The sequence below is a fragment of the Nuphar pumila genome, chromosome 9 (genome assembly GCF_984573655.1).
Source record: "Nuphar pumila chromosome 9, dmNupPumi1.hap1.1, whole genome shotgun sequence".
NCBI lineage: Eukaryota > Viridiplantae > Streptophyta > Magnoliopsida > Nymphaeales > Nymphaeaceae > Nuphar > Nuphar pumila.
The window spans coordinates 125,983,929-126,006,134 of record NC_143257.1 but is presented as its reverse complement, the minus strand read 5'-3'; the positions used below and the strand labels follow the sequence as shown (position 1 = coordinate 126,006,134).

At 37.0% G+C, this 22,206-nt stretch overlaps 1 pseudogene across 1 annotated transcript; it reads left to right on the top strand.

The window, feature by feature from the left end:
* The first annotated feature begins 3,449 nt into the window (after positions 1–3,449).
* On the top strand, positions 3,450–22,194 carry LOC149829327 (RNA polymerase II C-terminal domain phosphatase-like 4; annotated as a pseudogene). Its single transcript, XR_016434181.1, has 4 exons — positions 3,450–3,540; positions 21,258–21,544; positions 21,963–22,139; positions 22,174–22,194. The product of XR_016434181.1 is annotated as an RNA polymerase II C-terminal domain phosphatase-like 4 (transcript).
* The last annotated feature ends 12 nt before the right edge of the window (positions 22,195–22,206 follow it).

The following is a 22,206-nucleotide window of genomic DNA, read 5'->3' as shown; positions in this document are numbered from 1 at the left end:
ATTTTGCATGAATACAACTCAAACATTTCAAAACTTTCAAACTTGATAAATTATGCAATAGAAAATCATGACTTCGATAACATTTAAATATTTCATAATAATGCAACTAAAGAAGTACTACAACTTTAAAAGCTCCATTCCGGTAGGTGATAAACATTTCATAATTCTCAAAAGAATTTTAAAGCTCTATTTTTTTAAGCTAAAACATTTTCTTGTGTTCGAATAAAAGAACAAAATTAGAACAAATACTTTTCAGATGTAAAGACATTTTTAAGAACTTTTAAGAATCAAAATTATGTTAAGTACCAACGTTTTAGAAAAATATTTGTGACACTTTCATTAATGATGCCTTCGAATAATAACTTTCATTTTTTATAGAAAGAAACACTTTTTTAAAAATCTCTAAAGAGAAGCCATTGAAACCAATGGTTTGAAACTAGTATATAAATCACTCTATGAGATGCATTTTGAAAAAGGAAAGCTGGAGTGGTCATCACATAGTGCATTTTCTTTACAAATTTTTTAAACCAAGACTCATAATATATAGAACTTCAAATAAGACATTGCATTTTCAAATCACATAAGGTACTTCACCAGTGCCTTCTGTGTGAAAAGAGTGGATCTTGAAGTTGAGAGTGAAGTTGCACTAGTGAAAATTTATGATAGAAAATTCTCAAAGATAATGCATCCAATGAGATAAAATGATCAAAAGTGCACTAAATCCAATTCACAAGTTGGAGACTAAAGCTAGTGAAACATTTAATAATGTTTGAATGAATCAAAGGACTCTAAACAAACTCATCCACATTACCATTAGTATACTTGGCAAAGCTCACTTATTGGTTGTGACATGATATCATATACATCCACTGGATAGACCTAACCACATCCAAGCAACAACGCCACAATAACGACCTAGAGCTAAAACCTTCAAACCAACGTAACCAAAATTATAGCTAATGGTAAAGGGAACATATCTAGGTTTCATTAATGTACTTGTTAAAACTCAAAATCTTGTAAGTATAGGTTTTGCATTGAGAAAATTAGTAAAATATCACAGTTGCATTAAAAAATTTACAATTCAAATCTCCAAGCATTATATACTTGTTTCAAACCATTGGTTTCTGGTTCTTTTCTTTAGAGATTTTCAAAAAGGTGTTTTTTTCTGTAAAAAAAAAAGATATTTTTAGAATTCATCAGTATTGAAAGAGTCACAAATATTTTTCGAAAATGTTGTTACTTAAAATAATTTTGATTCTTAAAAGTTCTTATAAACATCTTTACATTTGCATAGTGTTTGTTCTTTTATTCGAACAGAAGAAAATGTTTTGACTTAAAAAAATATTGAGCTCTAATTTTTTTTTGAGAATTATGAAATATTTTCCTCACCTACCATAATTGAGTTTTTGAAATCGTCGTAGTACTTTTTTAGTTGCATTGTTATGAAATATTTAAATGTTTTCAAGTCATGATTTTCTGCATAATTTATAAAATTTGAAAGTTTTGAAATGTTTGAGTTGTATTCATGCAAAATATGCATTAAAAAACAACAACAACAACAACTACGCCTTCATCCCAAAACAATTGGGGTCAGCGATATGAACCAAAAAAGAAATTCATTTTGGGTCTTCCACATGAATCCTTTTCCTCCAATCATTTCTATCCAACGCCATGTCCTCGGTGAGGTTCAAAGCATTCATATCCTTTCCTATCATCTCTATCCAAGTCTTCCTAGGCCTACCCCGACCTCTTTTAACTAATATATTTTCCCATTTCTCCAACCTTCTAACTGGAGCATCATTAGGCCTTCGCCGAATATGTCCAAACCACCGTAAACGATTCTCTCGCATCTTATTTTCAATGGGTGCAACACCTACCTTCTTACGTATCTCTTCGTTCCGAATCTTATCTTTTATTGTATTTCCACACATCCATCTAAGCATCCGCATCTCAGCTACACTCATTTTTTGAATATAATGTCTCTTGGCAGCCCAACATTCCGTACCATATAGTAAAGCGGGTCTAATAGTCGTCCTATAAAACTTTCCCTTCAACCGCAATGGCATTCTACGATCGCACAGCACTCCAGTAGCACTTTTCCATTTCATCCACCCAACCTTTATCCTATGAAAGTTTTGAAATGTTTGAGTTGTATTCATGCAAAATACGCATTAACATATTTTTTCCTCAAAAACATAGTTTTACACGTCCACACCAAGTTGCTGAAGTGTTTGTTATACTAGTTTCAAACCAATGTTGTCAACGGCTTCTCTTTAGAGAATTTCAAAGTGAGTTGCCTTTTTTATAAAAAATCAATGATATTTTTCTAAAGCGTCAAGGCAAAATTTTTGGCAAAGCAATTTATTTTCCTAAACGAAAGAGTCACAAATATTTTTTAAAAATGTTCGTACTTAAAGTAATTTTGACACGTCCACACGTATTTGCTAAAGTGTTTGTTATACTAGTTTGAAAACGATGTTGTCAACGGCTTCTCTTTTGAGAATTTCAAAAAAAAAGTTGTTTTTCAGTAAAAAAATCAATGATATTTTTTTTAAGCATCAAGGAAAAATGTTTGGCAAAGCAATTCGTTTCCATAAACGAAAGAGTCACAAATATTTTTTTTAAATATTGGTACTTAAATTAATTTTGATTAATAAAAGTTTTGACAAATGTGTTTTCATCTCAAAAGTGTTTGTTCTGATTTTAGTAGTTAATTCGATTACAATAAAATGTTTTAACTGTAAATAATATTAAGTTTTTAAAGTTTTATTGAACATGCATGAAATATTCGTTGAAAGAAAAACCAAAATTTTCAATTGAATTCAAAGATTCGTTGAAAAAAAAGAATTTGAAACTCTTTTAGTGGGGTGAAATACTTAAATAAAAGGCTTTTTTTGCCACAATAGGCTGTTTTCACCAATCTTAAGGTGGTGCGCATTTTTCGAAAATGTTGGTACTTAAATAATTTTTAGTTCTAAATAGATTTTCGAATAAGTGTTTCATTCAAAGTGCTTTTTCTATTTTATTTGATTTGAAATTGCAATGCCCTGTTTGAAGCAGAGTTACCGGAAACGTATATGCATAAGGGGAAGCACGCTTCCCCGAGACGCGCTTCGGAAGCGCGAAACGCACACTGAAGCACACGGAAAAAGAAAGATGCGCATCCCCCTTTAAAGGGGGACGCGTCCCTCTTTAAAAAGGGACGTGTTTCCCTTTAAAGGAAAATGCGTCCCCCTTTAAAGGGAATCGCGTCCCCCTTTGAAGGGGGACACGTTTACGAAATGCCAGTTTTACCCTCAGAGGCGAAGTGCAGGCTCAACGCCTCGCTTCGCCTCATCGCATTTAACAACCTTGCCCCGAACCCCCGACTCTCACACAATTTTTTTTTGCTACACCCATGTTTGCCCTCCCCCCCATATGAATCCTAGCTACGCCACTGCACTGAATCGATGAGGCGAAGCGAGCTTGTAACTGCGATGAAGCGAAGCAAGGCGTTGAGCCTGCGCTTCGCCTCTGAGGCGTACGCCTCTCGCAACACTGGTTCAGGGGCAGCGTCCCCGATTTTTTTTTGACATAAAATAAAAAAATGGCTACAATTATTAATAAAAATCTATTTCATATGGACAAATCGAACTATTTGCTGCAGTCAGGGCTGGGTAGGACTGGGCTGGGCTACAAAAATGGATAAAAATCTATTTCATATGGAATCAGGGCTGGCCTAGCCGACTAGGACTGGGCTTTTAAAAGAAAAAAATAAATAACTGTTACGATAGCCGAAGTGCAGGCTCAACGCCTCGCTTCGCCTCATAGCATTTACAAGCTCGCTTCGCCTCATCGATTCAGTGCAGTGGCGTAGCTAGGATTCATATGGGGGGGGAGGGCAAACCAGGGTGTAGCAAAAAAAAAATTTTTGTGAGAGTCGGGGGTTCGGGGCAAGGTTGTTAAATGTGATGAGGCGAAGCGAGGCGTTGTGCCTGCGCTTCGCCTCTGAGGCGTACGCCTGAGGTACTGAGGCGTACGCCTCTCACAACGTGAGACTCTCAAGCAGTGTTGTGAGAGGCGTACGCCTTAGAGGCGAAGTGCAGGCTCAACGCCTCGCTTCGCCTCATCGCATTTACGACCTTGCTTGAGACTCTCAAGCAAGGTTGTAAATGCGATGAGGCGAAGCGAGGCGTTGAGCCTGCGCTTCGCCTCTGAGGCATACGCCTCAGGTACTGAGGCATACGCCTCTCACAACACTGGTTCGGGGGCAGCGTCCCCGATTTTTTTTTTGACATAAAATAAAAAATGGCTACAATTATTAATAAAAATCTATTTCATATGGACAAATCGAACTATTTGCTGCAGTCAGGGCTGGGTAGGACTGGGTTGGGCTACAAAAATGGATAAAAATCTATTTCATATGGAATCAGGGCTGGGCTAGCCGGCTAGGACTGGGCTTTAAAAAAAAATAACTGTTACGGTAGCCTCCCGAAACCAGTTATTTATTTTTTTTTTTAAAAGCCCAGTCTTAGCCCAGCCCTGATTCCATATGAAATAGATTTTTATCCATTTTTGTAGCCCAGCCCAGTCCTACCCAGCCCTGACTGCAGCAAATAGTTCGATTTGTCCATATGAAATAGATTTTTATTAATAATTGTAGCCATTTTTTATTTTATGTCAAAAAAAATTGGCTGATTCACAAATTTTGCTATATGCATTGAGTCTTGGACTCTTGGCTGATTCATGTACTGATTCATTAAATTTGATTTGATGGGCATATTCTGATAAGAATAAATAGAACTAGTCTGCCTATTATCAAGCTTCTACCTATTTGTGATTTCCTGGGTTAAATTAAATATGTGGTGTTTCAAGTTTCAACTGTCTTGTTTGTTTGAGATTTAGTTTGATTAAACTTGATTTTTATGGCTTGATGCTCTCCTCTGTATTAATTACGGGTGTTAATGCTATTAGAAAAAGGAAATCTGATTGGTTTCATAGTTCTGAAATTTAGATTGTGACTGCGAAGCTGTGTGTGATACATATTGTCTGGATTATTTTAAGAAATGAGCATGATTAGTTTATGTGCGTTGACACTGAAGTTGTTTAGTAAACCCCACGGTATTTTACGGGAATTCGATTGCAAGGGGCGTTCATGGTTCACTTTGTGTCTTTTTTTTCCTTTTGTTTTCGCATTCCACTCTCCATCTTTTGTTGTTAATAATAGTTTTTTTAAAGTGTTCTAAAATGAATCTTATACTTTTATGATGCAGGTATATTTGAATGTTCTTTGCTTCATTAATGACCATCACAAGCTATGATCACGATAATTATGATGACGATGATGATTCTTTGTACAATTTGGAGCATGAATCGTCTAGTGGTGTTGTGAAGGACAATGCAAGAAAGGGCAAGACCAAGAGGTCTTCTGATTGTCCATATGAGTTTGACAGAAATGAAAATTGTTTTGATGAGGAAGATGAAGAAGAATATGACTACTATTCTGAAGATGACCAAGATGATGAACCACCTAGCATGCATAAAACAACAGTGTTATGGCGTCATGTATTGAAACAAAAGAAGAGTGGGCAAGGAAAACAAGGTGGAACCCAGGTTTTTATGTGCAGACACTGCAAAAATATTTATCATGGGTCATATACTCGAGTTTTTGCACATCTCATGGGATCTTTAAAGGGACAAAGTGTTGGGATTGCCTTTTGCCCTATAGTTGCAAAAAATGCAGAATTGGCAAAAAAAATTAAGAGGCAAGTTCGCAGAGTGGAGGTTTCATCAAGTGCATTTGAGTTGAGGAGATCAAGAATTGATAATCCGAAGAAGCCTATTAGTATGACTACATCATTTAGTGGAAGCCGAAAAACAGTCGATATTCGTGATACCTTTAAAAAGGTAGAAAGAGATGATGTTGATCACAAAATTATCAGATTTTTGTGTGCAAATGGCATACCTTTCAATGTGTTTCGATCACCATATTGGGAAGAGATGATATCTGCAGTTAGTAAAGTGTCAGGATATAAACCCCCATCATATGAAAAAGCACGAACAACATTGCTTGACAGTGAGAAAGAGTGTGTTCACGGAGAGTTAAATGAATTTCGAGAAAAGTTTGAGAAGTTTGGAGTTTCAATTGTCTAAGATGGTTGGACAAATATCAAGAAACACTTGATAAATATACTTGCCTCAAACTGTTTTGGCTCTATGTTTTTATATGCAAGCAAACTTTTTGAAGACGGGATTTAGACTTGTGGGGCCTTCTAATGTAGTGCAAGTGATTACAGACAATGCAACAAATTGCAAGTTATTATGAGTCGGAGTATCTCAAGATATTATGAGTCGGAGTATCTCAAGATCCCAGCAGTAGGAGGGGTCAAACGAGTTTCTCCTGGTAAAAATTTTATTCTATCTATTTAATAAAGTGTAACGATTTAATTATTTTATTATTTTATTTGCATTTTCTTGTTATAGTTATTAAACTTTTTTTTTGCAGAAAAGAATAATGATATCTTAGACGGTGCAATGCTCGCGCTTGAAGTGATATCTGTTGGAAATGAAGAGCTATCTACACTTTATAGGTCGCAACTTATGGCTTTTGCATCAATAAGTGAAAGATTTAGCCAAAATGCAACAAGAATAGATGCACTGAATCCTACAATGTTGGTGCTTAATTGGTGACGTTTTTATGGTGGTCATACACCTAAGTTGAGAGCATTTAGCCATTAAGGTTTTATCTCAACCTATTAGCACATCTTCTGCAGAAAGAGTGTGGAGCACCTATAGTTATATTCACAATGTTAAAAGAAATAGGCTCAATGAAGATCGTGTTGATACCTTAGTGTATATTCATTCCAATCTTCGATTGATTGACAGGTATGATTAAATTATGTTGTACTTTTGTTTTAGCATTTTTTTCTATCATTGATTATTTATTACCATTCATATTTTATATTCTTGTTATAAAAAGGTGCAACAATCGCTACAAAGAAGGTTCTAGTCAAAAATGGGATATCAATCCAGAACTTCCTATTGTAGAAGAAAATACGTTGATATTGGAGGACATGCGTTGGAGAGATTTGGATGATAGTCCACAACAATCAAGCATTATTTTCAAATCCAAACCCAAAGATGCACAAACACGAGCTCCATTACCTCCAATAATCATACGTACAAATGAAGTTGAAGAGGATACAAATCAATCCAACAAAGCTAATAGAATTGCAGATATACAAGAGCGACCATCAATTCCTCATGGTTGGATTGATCGTTTCTTTAGCAGGAGACTTAGGCAAGGTATGTTGATATTGTATTTTTTATATTTTAAATTATGATTTTTGTATCAGAATTGTTCACAGGAGATAAGAGGGAGAGAGAGAGAGAGAGCAATTCACGAAAGGCTGGGGCGGCACTTCAATGCTCGACCACCAAAACCCTAAGCATTATAAATTAGAAACATATACATATTACAATAATGCCATTACTGAAAACCTATTTAACATGTGTACATATAATATGGATCTGGATCTAGATCCAGATCCATACGCATATGCAATGCTGTATTCTAACACCCTCCCTCAAGTTGTACGTGATTTTGGAGCATGCACAACTTGCTCTTCAATAGCCAAAATTGACGTCCTGTTAATCCCTTGGTAAATAGGTCTGCCACTTGATCTTCTGTTTGAACATGACGTAGTTCTATCTCCTTCATCTCGACTTTCTGCCGTATGAAATGTTGATCAATCTCAATGTGCTTCGTTCGGCTATGCTGGATAGGATTACATGCAATGTTTATTGCGCTTTGATTGTCACATAAAAGAAATGATCGAATAATGTCTCCCCAAGATCACTCAATAAGTGTCTAATCCATGTGGCTTCTGCCGTGCCTGCAGCCATCGATCTGTATTCAGCCTCTGTACTCGATCGTGCCACTGCCTTTTGTTTTTTGCTTCTCCAGGACACTAAATTGTGCCCAATATAAACACAGTATCCAGAGACAGATCGTCTCTCATTTGGATCCCCTGCCCAATCTGCGTCTGTATAAGTGATGAGTGTATGTCCTCTATGCAGATTATCGTTCTTGCGATAAACAAGTCCGTCTCCTACAGTTCCTTTTAAATAGCGTAGAATGCGCTTCACAGCTTCCATATGACCCTCCGTTGGAGCATGCATAAACTGGGATACCTGATTGACAGCATAAACTATATCAGGTCTGGTAAAGGTCAAGTACTGTAACATCCCCACGAGACTTCTATACGTTGTAGGGTTGACACAAAGATGACCATCTTCAGAGCTCAGCCTTTGATGTAATACACCAGGAGTGTTGACTGGTTTGTAATTTGTCATCCCGGCTCTTTTCAGAAGATCAAGAGTGTATTTTTGTTGCATGAGTGTCAATGTGTCTTGTTGTCTGTCAACTTCCACACCAAGAAAGTACCGCAACTCCCCTAAATCTTTCATCTTGAAAGTTTTCATTAAAAACTGTTTCACGTCTTGCACATGACTATCTGAGCTCCCAGTGATCACAATGTCATCAACATATATAAGAAGAAGTATAACAATGTCCGCCTTTTGGTAAAGAAAGAGAGAGTGATCCAGAGAGCATCTTCTAAAACCATAACTCTGAATCTGCATAGAAAAACTTTCAAACCAGGAACGGGACGCTTGTTTCAACCCATATAGAGATTTCCTTAGTTTGCACACCCAGGCAATAGGATCCTTCTCAGCATAACCAGGTGGTTGCTCCATATATACTTCTTCCTTTAAAGTTCCATGCAAAAATGCATTTTTAACATCCATCTGGCTAAGGCTCCAACCTTGATCGACTGCTAGGGATATGATAATACGAATAGTACCCATTTTGACTACAGGACTAAAAGTTTCGTCGTAGTCTTCACCATATTGTTGTGTGAATCCTCGAGCAACAAGTCGCGCCTTATATCTGTCAATACTTCTTTCAGGCTTATATTTTATTTTATAAACCCATTTTGAGCCAACTACATTCTTTCCTTCTGGCCGAGGGACTATTTCCCAAGTCTGGCATTCATGAAGAGCTTCCATTTCTTCATTCATAGCTTCAGTCCAATGACGGGATTGAAGAGCTTGATTAAAACAAGTGGGTTCATCCTGTTTTGTGAGCTGAGACATAAACAACTGGAAATCAAGAGAGAAGGTCTCATAACTCACCCATCGTTGAATAGGATGCTTAATGCGTGACGGCCTTTGAACCGATTCATTGGCGATGCTTTCCTCCACATTCCTCGGCTCTGTATTTTTGCTCCGTCTAGTGTATATTTGTCCAGAGAAACGTTCTACTGGGGGTGGCTCAACTGGAGATAATTCAACATGCATTTGTGAGTCATTCAATTCCCTACTCAAGCCAAAAGAAGAGCAATTTGTCTGACATGTTTCTCCTGTATTAGCAAAGAGGTCTGCGCTCATCCATGGATCATATACTTCTAATTCTCGAGGTGGCAACACTGCAGAGTCATTGACCTGAAAATTTTGTTCGTCAAAAACGACATTTCTGGAGGTCCTAATGCGTTTTGTAGTAGGGTCATAGCATCGATAACCTTTGTATTCATCTGCATACCCAACAAATCTGCACTTGACAGCCTTATCCTGAAACTTATTTCGCAGAGATGAATCAATATGTACATAACATACACAACCAAAAACACGCAGCTCATCGTAAGAGGGATGTTGCCCAAATAAAGTATAATAGGGAGATTTCTGATCCAAAAGTGTCATAGGAAGACGATTTATGATATGAACAGATGTGTGAAAAACTTCTGTCCAGAGACTAACGGCCACATTGCTATCATGTAACATGCTCATCGCGCTCTCGACAATATGCCTGTGTTTCCTCTCTGCAACCCCATTTTGTTGAGGAGTATGAGGACAAGAAACCTGTCGACTTATTCTTTTATCCCGAAGAAAGGCAATAAACTCGTTCGATGAATACTCTCCTCCACCATCACATTGTAAATGCACAATATCACAAGCAAATTTTGTTTTGACCATCGAATGGAACTCCCGAAATATTTGAAAAACTTCATACTTGTGTTTTAAGAAATATATCCAAGTATAACGGGAATAGGAATCAATAAAGACAACATAGTAGCGACTACCAGAAAGAGAAGGAATAGGTGCAGGTCCCCAAACATCGGAACAAATAATCTCAAATGGCTTTGAAGCTCTTTTATTGATAATATGAAAAGGAAGGACATGGCTTTTGCAGAGTTCGCATGAAGAACATTTATTATTATTATCAGAAGATGAACATAAACTAGATGCTGGAAGGAGACCATCGGATACAAGATTTTCAACGAAACCTCGACTACAATGTCCCAAACGACTATGCCAAATATCTGGCTTATTACAATGAGATGAATTAAAAACTTTCAATGAAGGAAAAAACAAAGACTCTGAAGGCGAAGACACTGAAGAACGCTTGGACGACTTCAACTGGAGGACTGGTACTGAGGGTGAAGACACTGAAGGAATCTCCTTGAAGACGTACATGTTTCCTTGTCGCTCCCCCTTAGCGAACGTCTCCTTCGTTCGTAGATCCTTAACATAAACAGAAGAGGGAGTAAATTCGACGGAAGAATTCATATCGTCAACAAGTTTAGCTACAGAAACAATGTTCTTTTTAATATTAGGAGTAAGAAGAACATTGGACAAGTGAAGTGAGGACTTTGACATAGGGATATGTGCATTGCCAGTATGACTAATGGAGTGATAAGTTCCATCTCCCGTAACTATACTACCTTTTTCAAAATAAGGCAATAAGTGAGATAACTTATCCGCATTACCTGTAACATGTGTGGCGGCACCTGAATCAACATACCATTCGCCTTGTTCATTTTGCTTGATCGACATCTGTGACAATGCTGATAACAAAAGTTGTTGCACATCTGTGGATGACACTTTTGTGTCCACAACAGTAACTGATTTGTTCTCAATTTTGTTTATTTTTCCTCTATTCTGTAGATTGAACCAACAATCAGCTTTCACATGTCCTCTTTTGTTACATAAGAAACAAGTGGGCACTCTCCTCTGATTCCCTGTATTAAAGGCCCCTGAAATATTAGGTGTAGGCAAGATACCACGTCCTCCCTGCCCGAAACGTCCGCGCCCTCGGCCTCCTTGATGCCCTCCATTCCCTCGTCCAAAACCTACAGAAGTGTCCATGGCCAAAACTGAATGAGGACGAGATGATTCATTTCCTTCTGCCCTTTGGTTCATAATCATCTCATGCTGGAGAAGTTTCGCTTGTAGGTCGTCAAAAGTGGGCAAGTGAGGAAGGCAGGATAAAGCTGTGGTAAACATGTCAAAATCAGGACCCAATCCATTGAGAAGTTGTTGAACTTTATCTTTATCTGCAATAGCACTTCTAACAACAGTCAATTGATCAGTAATACTCTTCAAGCGGCCTATGTATTCCATGACTGTCATGGAGCCTTTCTTTAAACTTTAAAATTCATTTTTTAAGAACATAACTCGGGCTTCTGATATCTGAGAGTATATCTGAGACAGCTTACTCCACAGATCCGCCGCAGTGCAATCATCTGAAAGAGTAACCAACACTTCTTGAGAGAGTGTTGACGTAATATAAGCAACCAAAGACTGATCCCCCTTCCTCCAAGCTGTATACTCTGGATTCTTAATGGAAATGGTAATTGTGTCACCCTTCTCATCCTTGGTTTCCTGCAAAATGAGCCGTGGTGGTATGGAACTAAACCATCCAAATGTTCATCAAGATCCTGACTCCGTATAAAAGGAAGGATTTGCCTCTTCCAGGTTAAAAAATTAGAATGAGTAAGTTTTTCTGTAACAAGCGGACTCAAGAAATTGGCAGAGGGACCGGATGACGAAGAGAAGTCCATAGCAGTGAAACCATGAATAAGCAAACAAGATGAATGGGAAGAAAATAAAACAGATTTTGAGAACACTTAATCAATCAGTAAACTTTGAATAAGGCATATACCTGTACTACCAAAAATGGCGCACAAAGAACACTTAAAACAACAATAAAACAATCGTTGGTGTTTAGGAGAAGATTGAACCAACACAGGTCTGAAAAACCAGTCGTTGGTGTTAAAAAAAAAAAATTTGCAAACACAAGTCTGAAAAACAATCGTTGAATGAAGAAGAAGGTAAACAAATACCAATGAACGATGAGCACGCTGAAAGGAGAAGGGAAAAAGGTATCAAATTTCAGAAGATGAAATTTCAGATTCAGAAGAAAAGAGAAGATGTCACCACGATCTGTTGATTCAGGATGAAGAACATTCACCACGATCTGTCAGAACTTCTGTTACGCTGGGTTGCTGGGTTGATGTTCACGCTTCTCACGCTGGAACTTACGTTGGGTTGCTGTTCACGCTGGGCTTTGAAGAACCTTCACCACGATCTGTCAGAAATTTTGTTACGCTGGGTTGCTGTTCACGCTTCTCACGCTGGAACTTACGCTGGGTTGCTGTTCACGCTGGGCTTTGAAGAACCTTCACCACGAGCTCTGATACCATATCAGAATTGTTCACAGGAGATATGAGGGAGAGAGAGAGAGAGAGCAATTCACGAAAGGCTGGGGCGGCACTTCAATGCTCGACCACCAAAACCCTAAGCATTATAAATTAGAAACATATACATATTACAATAATGCCATTACTGAAAACCTATTTAACATGTGTACATATAATATGGATCTAGATCTAGATCCAGATCCATACGCATATGCAATGTTGTATTCTAACATTTTGAACATTTTAATTTTTTAAAGTATTCATTACAGTTAATGAAGGAAGGAGCAGAAGACATGGTCGTGGAGGACAAGACACACGTGATGATGTAGAAAGTTCGCGATCTATTGCTAACTTGAAGGGGAAGAGAAAGATGATAGATTAATGAACCCTTGAATTATTAATTATTTTTTTGATGATGTAGTTGGAGTAATCCAACTTAAAAACTTTTATGTTACTTTTTTGTCATGGTTTTGTAATATTTTGTTGGTTTGATATGTACTTTTATTTTGAATCTTGCATGATGAAGTGAAGTAGCACAACAACAACAACAACAACTACGCCTTCATCCCAAAACAATTGGGGTCAGCGATATGAACCAAAAAAGAAATTCATTTTGGGTCTTCCACATGAATCCTTTTCCTCCAATCATTTCTATCCAACGCCATGTCCTCGGTGAGGTTCAAAGCATTCATATCCTTTCCTATCATCTCCATCCAAGTCTTCCTAGGCCTACCCCGACCTCTTTTAACTAATATATTTTCCCATTTCTCCAACCTTCTAACTGGAGCATCATTAGGCCTTCGCCGAATATGTCCAAACCACCGTAAACGATTCTCTCGCATCTTATTTTCAATTGGTGCAACACCTACCTTCTTACGTATCTCTTCGTTCCGAATCTTATCTTTTATTGTATTTCCACACATCCATCTAAGCATCCGCATCTCAGCTACACTCATTTTTTGAATATGATGTCTCTTGGCAGCCCAACATTCCGTACCATATAGTAAAGCGGGTCTAATAGTCGTCCTATAAAACTTTCCCTTCAACCGCAATGGCATTCTACGATCGCACAGCACTCCAGTAGCACTTTTCCATTTCATCCACCCAACCTTTATCCTATGATTTACATCTCCATCAATTTCTCCATACTTTTGAATGATGGATCCCAAATATTTGAAATAATCATTCACCGGTATATCTTGCTCACCAAGCTTCACTACACTCCCATCACTACTTCGTTGCTTACTAAACCGACATTCCATATATTCAGTCTTACTCTTACTCAACTTAAAACCTCTAGCTTCCAATGTCTGTCTCCATAATTCTAACTTAGCATTAACCCCAGTTCTAGACTCATCAATCAAAACAATATCATCAGCAAACAACATACACCACGGTACATTTTCTTGGATTGATCTCGTAAGCTCATCCATCACTATCGCAAATAGGAAAGGGCTTAAAGCAGATCCTTGATGTAACCCAACCGTTATCGGAAAATTGGTTGTCACCCCTCCACAAGTGCGGACATTGGTTACTACTCCTTCATACATATCTTTAATTATACTAATGTACTTGAGAGAAACACCTTTCTTCATCATTGTCCACCAGAGAACGTCCCTAGGTACTCTATCGTATGCCTTCTCTAAATCAATAAAAACCATATGCAAATCTTTGTTCCTCTTTCTATATCTTTCAATAAGTTGTCTAAGAAGATGTATAGCTTCCATAGTTGAAGTAGCAGATTATGTTAATTTTAATTTTAGAGTTTAAAACTTTGTAGCTTATAATTTACAGTTTAGAAATTTATAGATTAAAAATTTAACCATATCTCTATGTAATCTTTGAATTTATTGATTTCTTTTTTTCTATGTTGCAGAGATGACAAGATTTACAACAATCACAACATCAAATAACAAGTCATTTGATTCTTTTGTTGAAAAAGGTATACTTTTTGATCAAATTTAATTGTTTTTTTAATGCATTATTTAGTGCTTCCATGCATTTGTTAAATGGTTGCAACAAGAATGCGAATTATGATCTTCTCTTGACGTATGATTTTTTAAATGCTTGACAGTTGCAATATGATGCATTTGTTAGATAATTACAACTTATATTATTTATTGTCTTAGATACATGTTTTATTTTGTTAATGATGACATAAATCTTATTTTTTGATAAAATAAAAATATATAGTATTATAATTATATTTTCGCTTCCCTTTCGCTTCTCACTCGAATCCTATGTCGCTTTCTTCTTCGCTTCTTAGGTCGCTTCTTAGATCGCTTCCGAGACGCTTCCTGATTCGCTCCTAAGTCGTCCCGCGCTTGCCGCTTCCTAAAATTTTAGAAGTGCCTCGCTTCCCGCTTCCCATATCGCTTCCTCGACTGACAACTCTGGTTTGAAGTTCAATATATTATGAGTCTTATTTTGAAAAAAATGTAAAGTTCAATATATTATGAGTCTTATTTTGAAAAAAAATGTAAAAAAAATATACTTTGTAATGACCACTATGGCTTTTTTTTTCGAAATGTATGTCATAGAGTGATTTATATACTAGTTTCAAATCATTGGTTTCAGTGGCTTCTTTTTAGAGATTTTCAAAAAAAGTGTTTTTTTTTGTAAAAATTGAAAGATATTTTACGAAGGCAACACTATTGAAAGAGTCATAAATATTTTTCTAAAATGTTGGTACTTAAAATTTTTGAATCCTAAAAGTTTTTCAAAATGCCTTTGAGTTTTTAAAGTTGTTGTAATTCTTCTTCTTTTGTTGCATTATTATTAAATATTTAAATATTATCAAAGTCATGATTTCCTTTTGCATAATGAAGCAAATTTGAAAGTTTCAAAATGTTCGAGTTGTGTTCATGCAAAATATGCATTAATATATTTTTTGCTCAAAAACATATTTTAACACGTCCACACGTAGTTGCTAAAGTGTTTGTTATACTAGTTTCAAACCAATGTTTTCAAGGGTTTTACATTAGAGAATTTTAAAGAAAGTGGCATTTTATGTAAAAAATCAATAATATTTTTTTGAAAGCGTCGTGAAAAAAAGTTTGGTAAAGCAATTCCTTTTCTTAAACGAAAGTGTCACAAATATTTTTTTAAATGTTGGTACTTAAAATAATTTTGATTTCTAAAAGTTTTAAAGAATATGTGTTTTTGTATCAAAAGTGTTTGTTCGGATTTTAGTCTTTAATTCGATTATAAGAAAATGTTTTAATTGCAAAATAATATTGAGCTTTTAAAGTTTTCTTTAACATGTATGAAATATCTTAAACACCTACCATAATTGAGTTTTCAAAGTTGTAGTTCTTCTATAGTTGCGTTATTCTAAAATATTTAAATATTCTTTTGTCATGATTTTCTTTTGCATTTTGTATCTTAAACCAAAATTGAGTTTTGAATTGTTTTTGTTGTATTCGTATAAATTATTTACACACATTTGCTTAAATCATTGTTTCATATGTGAGTCTCAAATTAATCTTAGAAAAAATTCAAACAAAGCAACTTTTTCTTTTCAATCAAAAGATTCATTGAAAAGAAAAAAATTGAAACTCTTTTGGTTGGGTGAAATACTTAAATAAAAGGCTTATCTAAAAGTTTTTTTCCACGATAGGCTTTTTTCACTGATCATAAGGTGGTGTACATTTTTCTAAAATGTTGGTACTTGAAATAATTTTTAGTTCTAAATAGATTTTCGAATAAGTGTTTAGTTCTAAAAGTGCATTTTTCATTTTATTTTATTTGAAATTGCAATGTCCTATTTGAAGTTCTATATATTATGAGTCTTAGTTTGAAAAATTAAAAAGCACTTTGTGATAACCACTCTGGCTTTCCTTTTTCAAACTATATGTCATAGAGTGATTTATATACTTGTTTCAAACCAGTGGTTTCAGTGGCTTCTCTTTAGAGATCTTCAAAAAAAGTGGTTTTTTCTGTAAAAAATGAAAGATATTTTATGAAGGCATCATTAATGAAAGTGTCACAAATATTTTTTTAAAATGTTGGTACTTAAAATAATTTTGAGTACTAAAAGTTTTTAAAAATGTCTTTTTATCTGAAAAGTTTTTGTTCTAATTTTGTTCTTTTATTCGAACACAAGAATTTTACTTATTAAATTAGTATTAGGTACGAATATTATTAATATTATTAGTGTTTATGCACCTCAAGTAGGTTTAGATGATTCCATTAAGCATCAATTTTGGGAAGATTTAGATGGAGTAGTACAAGAGACATCTTATGGAGAAAAGCTTTTCATCGGCGGTGACCTTAATGGACATGTAGGCATTAGTAGGGATGGATTTGAGAATATCCATGGAGGCTATGGTATAGGAGAAAGAAATGAAAGTGGAGAAAGGATTTTAGATTTTTGTGTGTCCTATGATATGATCTTAGCAAACACTTGGTTTAGGAAGAGGGAGTCTCACCTAGTAACATTTAAAAGTGGGGTTAATACGAGTCAGATAGATTTTTTCCTACTTAGAAAGAGAGATAGGGGTTGTTGCATCGATTGTAAGGTTATACCAGGAGAAAGTGTAGCTACACAACATAGAGTCTTAATTTTAGATCTTAGAATTAGACAATGCCGCAAAAGGGATAGACATAGGATAGATCCTAGAATTAAGTGGTGGGCACTGAAAGGAGCTAAACAAGGAATGTTTGTAGAGCAGGTAGTTAAGGAAGTTGATTGGTGTCTCGAGGAGGATTCAGAATCAATGTGGAATAAGATAGCGGGTGGTATGAGAAAAGTAGCTAAGGAGGTATTGGGTGAGTTTAAAGGCGGTGCACCACTAGGTAAGGATACATCATGGTGGAACGAGGATGTCAAATTAGCTATTAAGGTTAAAAGAGAGTGTTATAGAAATCTAAGAGTCGTGATAATGAGAATTTGGAGAAGTATATGATAGCAAAGAAGGAAGCTAAAAAAGTTGTTCGAAACGCGAGGGCTAAGGTATATAAGGAGGTTTATGACAAGTTGGATACCAAAGAAGGCGAGAAGGATATTTATAGGCTTGCAAAGATGAGAGTTAGGAAATCGAAGGATTTGGGTATGGTTAGATGTATCAAAGATGAAACGCAAAGGGTTTTAGTCAAAGATGAGGAGATTAAGGAGAGATGGAAAGATTATTTTGATAAGCTATTTAATGATAGTCATGCTCAAGATCTTGGAGACTTCTCCATTCCTTTTCATGAGATAAATCGTGACTTCATGCGCAAGATTCAAAAGAAAGAAATTGCAGAGGCTTTGAAGAAAATGAAATCAAGAAGGGCAGTTGGCCCAGATGGTATACCTATCGAGGCTTGGAAATGCTTGAGAGAGAAAGGTTTAGAATGGTTGACAAATCTTTTTAACTTGATTTGGCGAACAAATAAGATGCCTAATGAGTGGAGGAAGAGTACTTTGGTGCCTTTATATAAGAATAAGGGTGATATACAAGATTGCACAAACTATCGTGGTATAAAACTCATGAGTCATACTATGAAACTTTGGGAGAGGGTGATTGAGTCTAGGTTGAGGAAGGTTGTCATGATATCGGAGAATCAATTTGGTTTTATGCCTGAAAGATCAACTATGGAAGCTATACATCTTCTTAGACAACTTATTGAAAGATATAGAGAGAGGAACAAAGATTTGCATATGGTTTTTATTGATTTAGAGAAGGCATACGATAGAGTACCTAGGGACGTTCTCTGGTGGACAATGATGAAGAAAGGTGTTTCTCTCAAGTACATTAGTATAATTAAAGATATGTATGAAGGAGTAGTAACCAATGTCCGCACTTGTGGAGGGGTGACAACCAATTTTCCGATAACGGTTGGGTTACATCAAGGATCTGCTTTAAGCCCTTTCCTATTTGCGATAGTGATGGATGAGCTTACGAGATCAATTCAAGAAAATGTACCGTGGTGTATGTTGTTTGCTGATGATATTGTTTTGATTGATGAGTCTAGAGCTGGGGTTAATGCTAAGTTAGAATTATGGAGACAGACATTGGAAGCTAGAGGTTTTAAGTTGAGTAAGAGTAAGACTGAATATATGGAATGTCGGTTTAGTAAGCAACGAAGTAGTGATGGGAGTGTAGTGAAGCTTGGTGAGCAAGATATACCGGTGAATGACTATTTCAAATATTTGGGATCCATCATTCAAAAGTATGGAGAAATTGATGGAGATGTAAATCATAGGATAAAGGTTGGGTGGATGAAATGGAAAAGTGCTACTGGAGTGTTGTGCGATCGTAGAATGCCATTGCGGTTGAAGGGAAAGTTTTATAGGACGACTATTAGACCCGCTTTACTATATGGTACGGAATGTTGGGCTGCCAAGAGACATCATATTCAAAAAATGAGTGTAGCTGAGATGCGGATGCTTAGATGGATGTGTGGAAATACAATAAAAGATAAGATTCGGAACGAAGAGATACGTAAGAAGGTAGGTGTTGCACCCATTGAAAATAAGATGCGAGAGAATCGTTTACGGTGGTTTGGACATATTCGGCGAAGGCCTAATGATGCTCCAGTTAGAAGGTTGGAGAAATGGGAAAATATATTAGTTAAAAGAGGTCGGGGTAGGCCTAGGAAGACTTGGATGGAGATGATAGGAAAGGATATGAATGCTTTGAACCTCACCGAGGACATGGCGTTGGATAGAAATGATTGGAGGAAAAGGATTCATGTGGAAGACCCAAAATGAATTTCTTTTTTGGTTCATATCGCTGACCCCAATTGTTTTGGGATGAAGGCGTAGTTGTTGTTGTTGTATAACTTATTTACACCTATGTCACACGGACTCGGCTAAGGAGGTGCCGCACCCGAGTCGACACGCCTCGACATGGGTGCGGCTTCGGACTCGGCCCGGACTCGGTCAACGCCGAGTCAGACTCGGTCAACACCGAGTCGGACTCGGTCAACACCGAGTCGGACTCGGTCAACGAGTCGAGGCCGAGTCCGTCCACATTTTGGACTCGGTCAACTTTGACCGAGTCCAAAAATGTCCATTTCGATTTTTAAATTACATTTTGGATCTGGGTCGGGTCGGGTCCGGACACGACCCAAATCCAAATTTCGTTTGCAGACGAACCCTAAAAGGGGTTTATCGACAAGGGGAGGGGCTTACCCTCTCGATTTTGCCTCTCCCCCTCAGCCCCTGCAGCTTTCTCCTACACCCACACCGGCGATCCAGACTCCGGCGACGGTACGCACAGGCAGCCACCGTCTCCCCCTCCGTCAACACTCAACAGGTATGTCGATCGACCCTCCCTCTGCTCGCAGCCTCCCTTGCACCCTCTGCTCGCAGAAGAGGGGCTCAGCCCCTCTCTGTGCCTCCTATTCATAGAGGAGGAGCTTGGCCCCTACTCGTTCCGCTTATGTCAGGCAGGCCCCTCCCCCCCCCCCGTACCCTCTGCTCGCAGAAGAGGAGCTCGGCCCCTCCCTGTGCCTCCGATTCATAGAGGAGGGGCTCAGCCCCTCCTCGTTTCCCTTTTATCGCAGGGGTAAGAAGTAGGAGTGGGGGAAGGAGGGGGCTCGGCTGACAGGCCAATCCTGCCCCACCGAACAACAGGGGAAACGAGGAGGGGCCGAGCCCCTCCTCGTTTTCCTTTTGTTCGGCAGGCAGGACCCCACCCACCCCCCCTCCCTGCACCCTCTGCTCGCAGAAGAGGGGCTCCGCGTTGTTCGGTAGGAGATGTCAGTGTTTCATTCTAAAAGTGCTTTTTCTATTTTATTTTATTTGAAATTGCAGTGTCCTATTTAAAGGTCTATATATTATGAGTCTTAGAATAAAAAAATTTGTAAAGAAAATGCACTTTGTAATGACCACTCTAGCTTTCCTTTTTCAAAACATATTTCATAGAGTGAATTATATAGGAACGTAATAGGGATTTCTATACTAGTTTCAAACCATCAGTGGCTTCTCTTTAGATATTTTTTCAAAAATGTGTTTTCTTCTGTAAAAAATGAAAGATATTTTTCAAAGGCATCGTTAATGAAAGAGTCACAAATATTTTTCGAAAATGTTGGTGCTTAAAATAATTTTGATTCGTAAAAGTTTTTTAAAATGTCTTTATCTGAAAAGTGTTTGTTCTAATTTTGTTCTTTTATTCAAACAGAAGAAAATGTTTTAACTTCAAAAAATATTGTGCTTGAAATTTTTTTTGAGAATTATGAAATGTTTTCATCACCTTCTAGAATTTAGTTTTTAAAGTTGTAGTACTTCTTCTTTTGTTGCTTTATTATGAAATATTTAAATGTTATCAAGTCAAGATTTCCTTTTGCATATTGAATGTTTTGAAATGTTTGAGTAGTATTCATGCAAAATATATATTAACATATTTTTTGCTCAAAAACATATTTTAACATGTCCACACGAGTTGCTTAAGTGTTTGTCATACTAGTTTCAATATGATGTTGTCAAGGGCTTCACTTTAGAAAATTTCATAATTCTAGTAACTTAAATATCCTTGTTTTTTTCTTTGCATAGTTTTCATAATTCTGCTAACTAATTTCCATGCATTCAGGTTGAGTTGTGCAAATACTTTGTTTTTCATTGTCAAATACCATGCTCACGCTTTGTTAAAATTGAAATATTCTTGCTATGCTTGCTTCTCTGCACCCCCACCCCCTCTTTCTTGCTTTGCTTAATACATGGAGTTGACGTTTACTGTTATGTTTTTGGTGGTTCCCTTTGCCTTTCTATGCTTTGTCTATTGGATTGCAATCTGAGATTTCATTATTGCACAGGTGATAGAGGTATGCTATTTAAATTAGACAGGATGCACATGTTGACAAAGTTAAGACCATAAGTGCATGCATTCTTGAAAGAAGCAAGCACTATGTTTGAGATGGATGTCTACATAATGGCTGAACGTGCATATGCCTTGGAAATGGCTAACCTGCTTGATCCCAAAGGTGTATACTTCATTTCAAAAGTTATTTCACAAGCTGATTGTACCCAAAAGCATCAAAAGGGACTGGGTGTGGTCTTGGGAGTTGAATCTGCCGTAGTGATTCTTGATGACACAGAGATGGTTAGTGTGTCTATGTCTAGAGCTTTCTCAAATTTGAATCTGTGAATATCCTCAAGATTGTTGGTTTGTTTGCTTTTTGTTTACTGAATTTGTCTGTATGACTGAATCAACAAATCATGCAAAAGACTTGTGCAAGCGAATTTGTTATCAATAGCACATTTTGAGGAAAATCTAAAACACAAATCATGATTAAAAAAAATGACCTTGTGTCATCATTGCCAGGATTGCATATCAAGAGCAATAATAAAGTAGTTGGAAGGTTATGGCTACTAGTGTTGGAAGGTCTGTCATTAGCCTTGGCCTGGATCCACTATGATAGTTTTACTAGCACTGGAAGCCATTTTTCTTCTCCTAGATTAAAATTATTTCTTTGGGATATTTATATGTGCATTGGTTGCTTCTTGTGCAATGTGATCAGGTCTGGCATAAAGAAAACCTGATATTGATGGAAAGATACCATTTCTTTGCTTCAAGCCGTCCACGGTATGGTTTCAATGGCAGGTCATTGGCAGAGTTAATGAGGGATGAAAATGAATCAAAGGGGGCTCTTGCCACGATCCTCAATGTTCTCAAACGTGTACATGAGATGTTTTTTGTTCCTGTTAGTCGACATATCATATGTTTTTCAGTTCCCTACATTCTCTTTTTAAGTATTGTTTTTT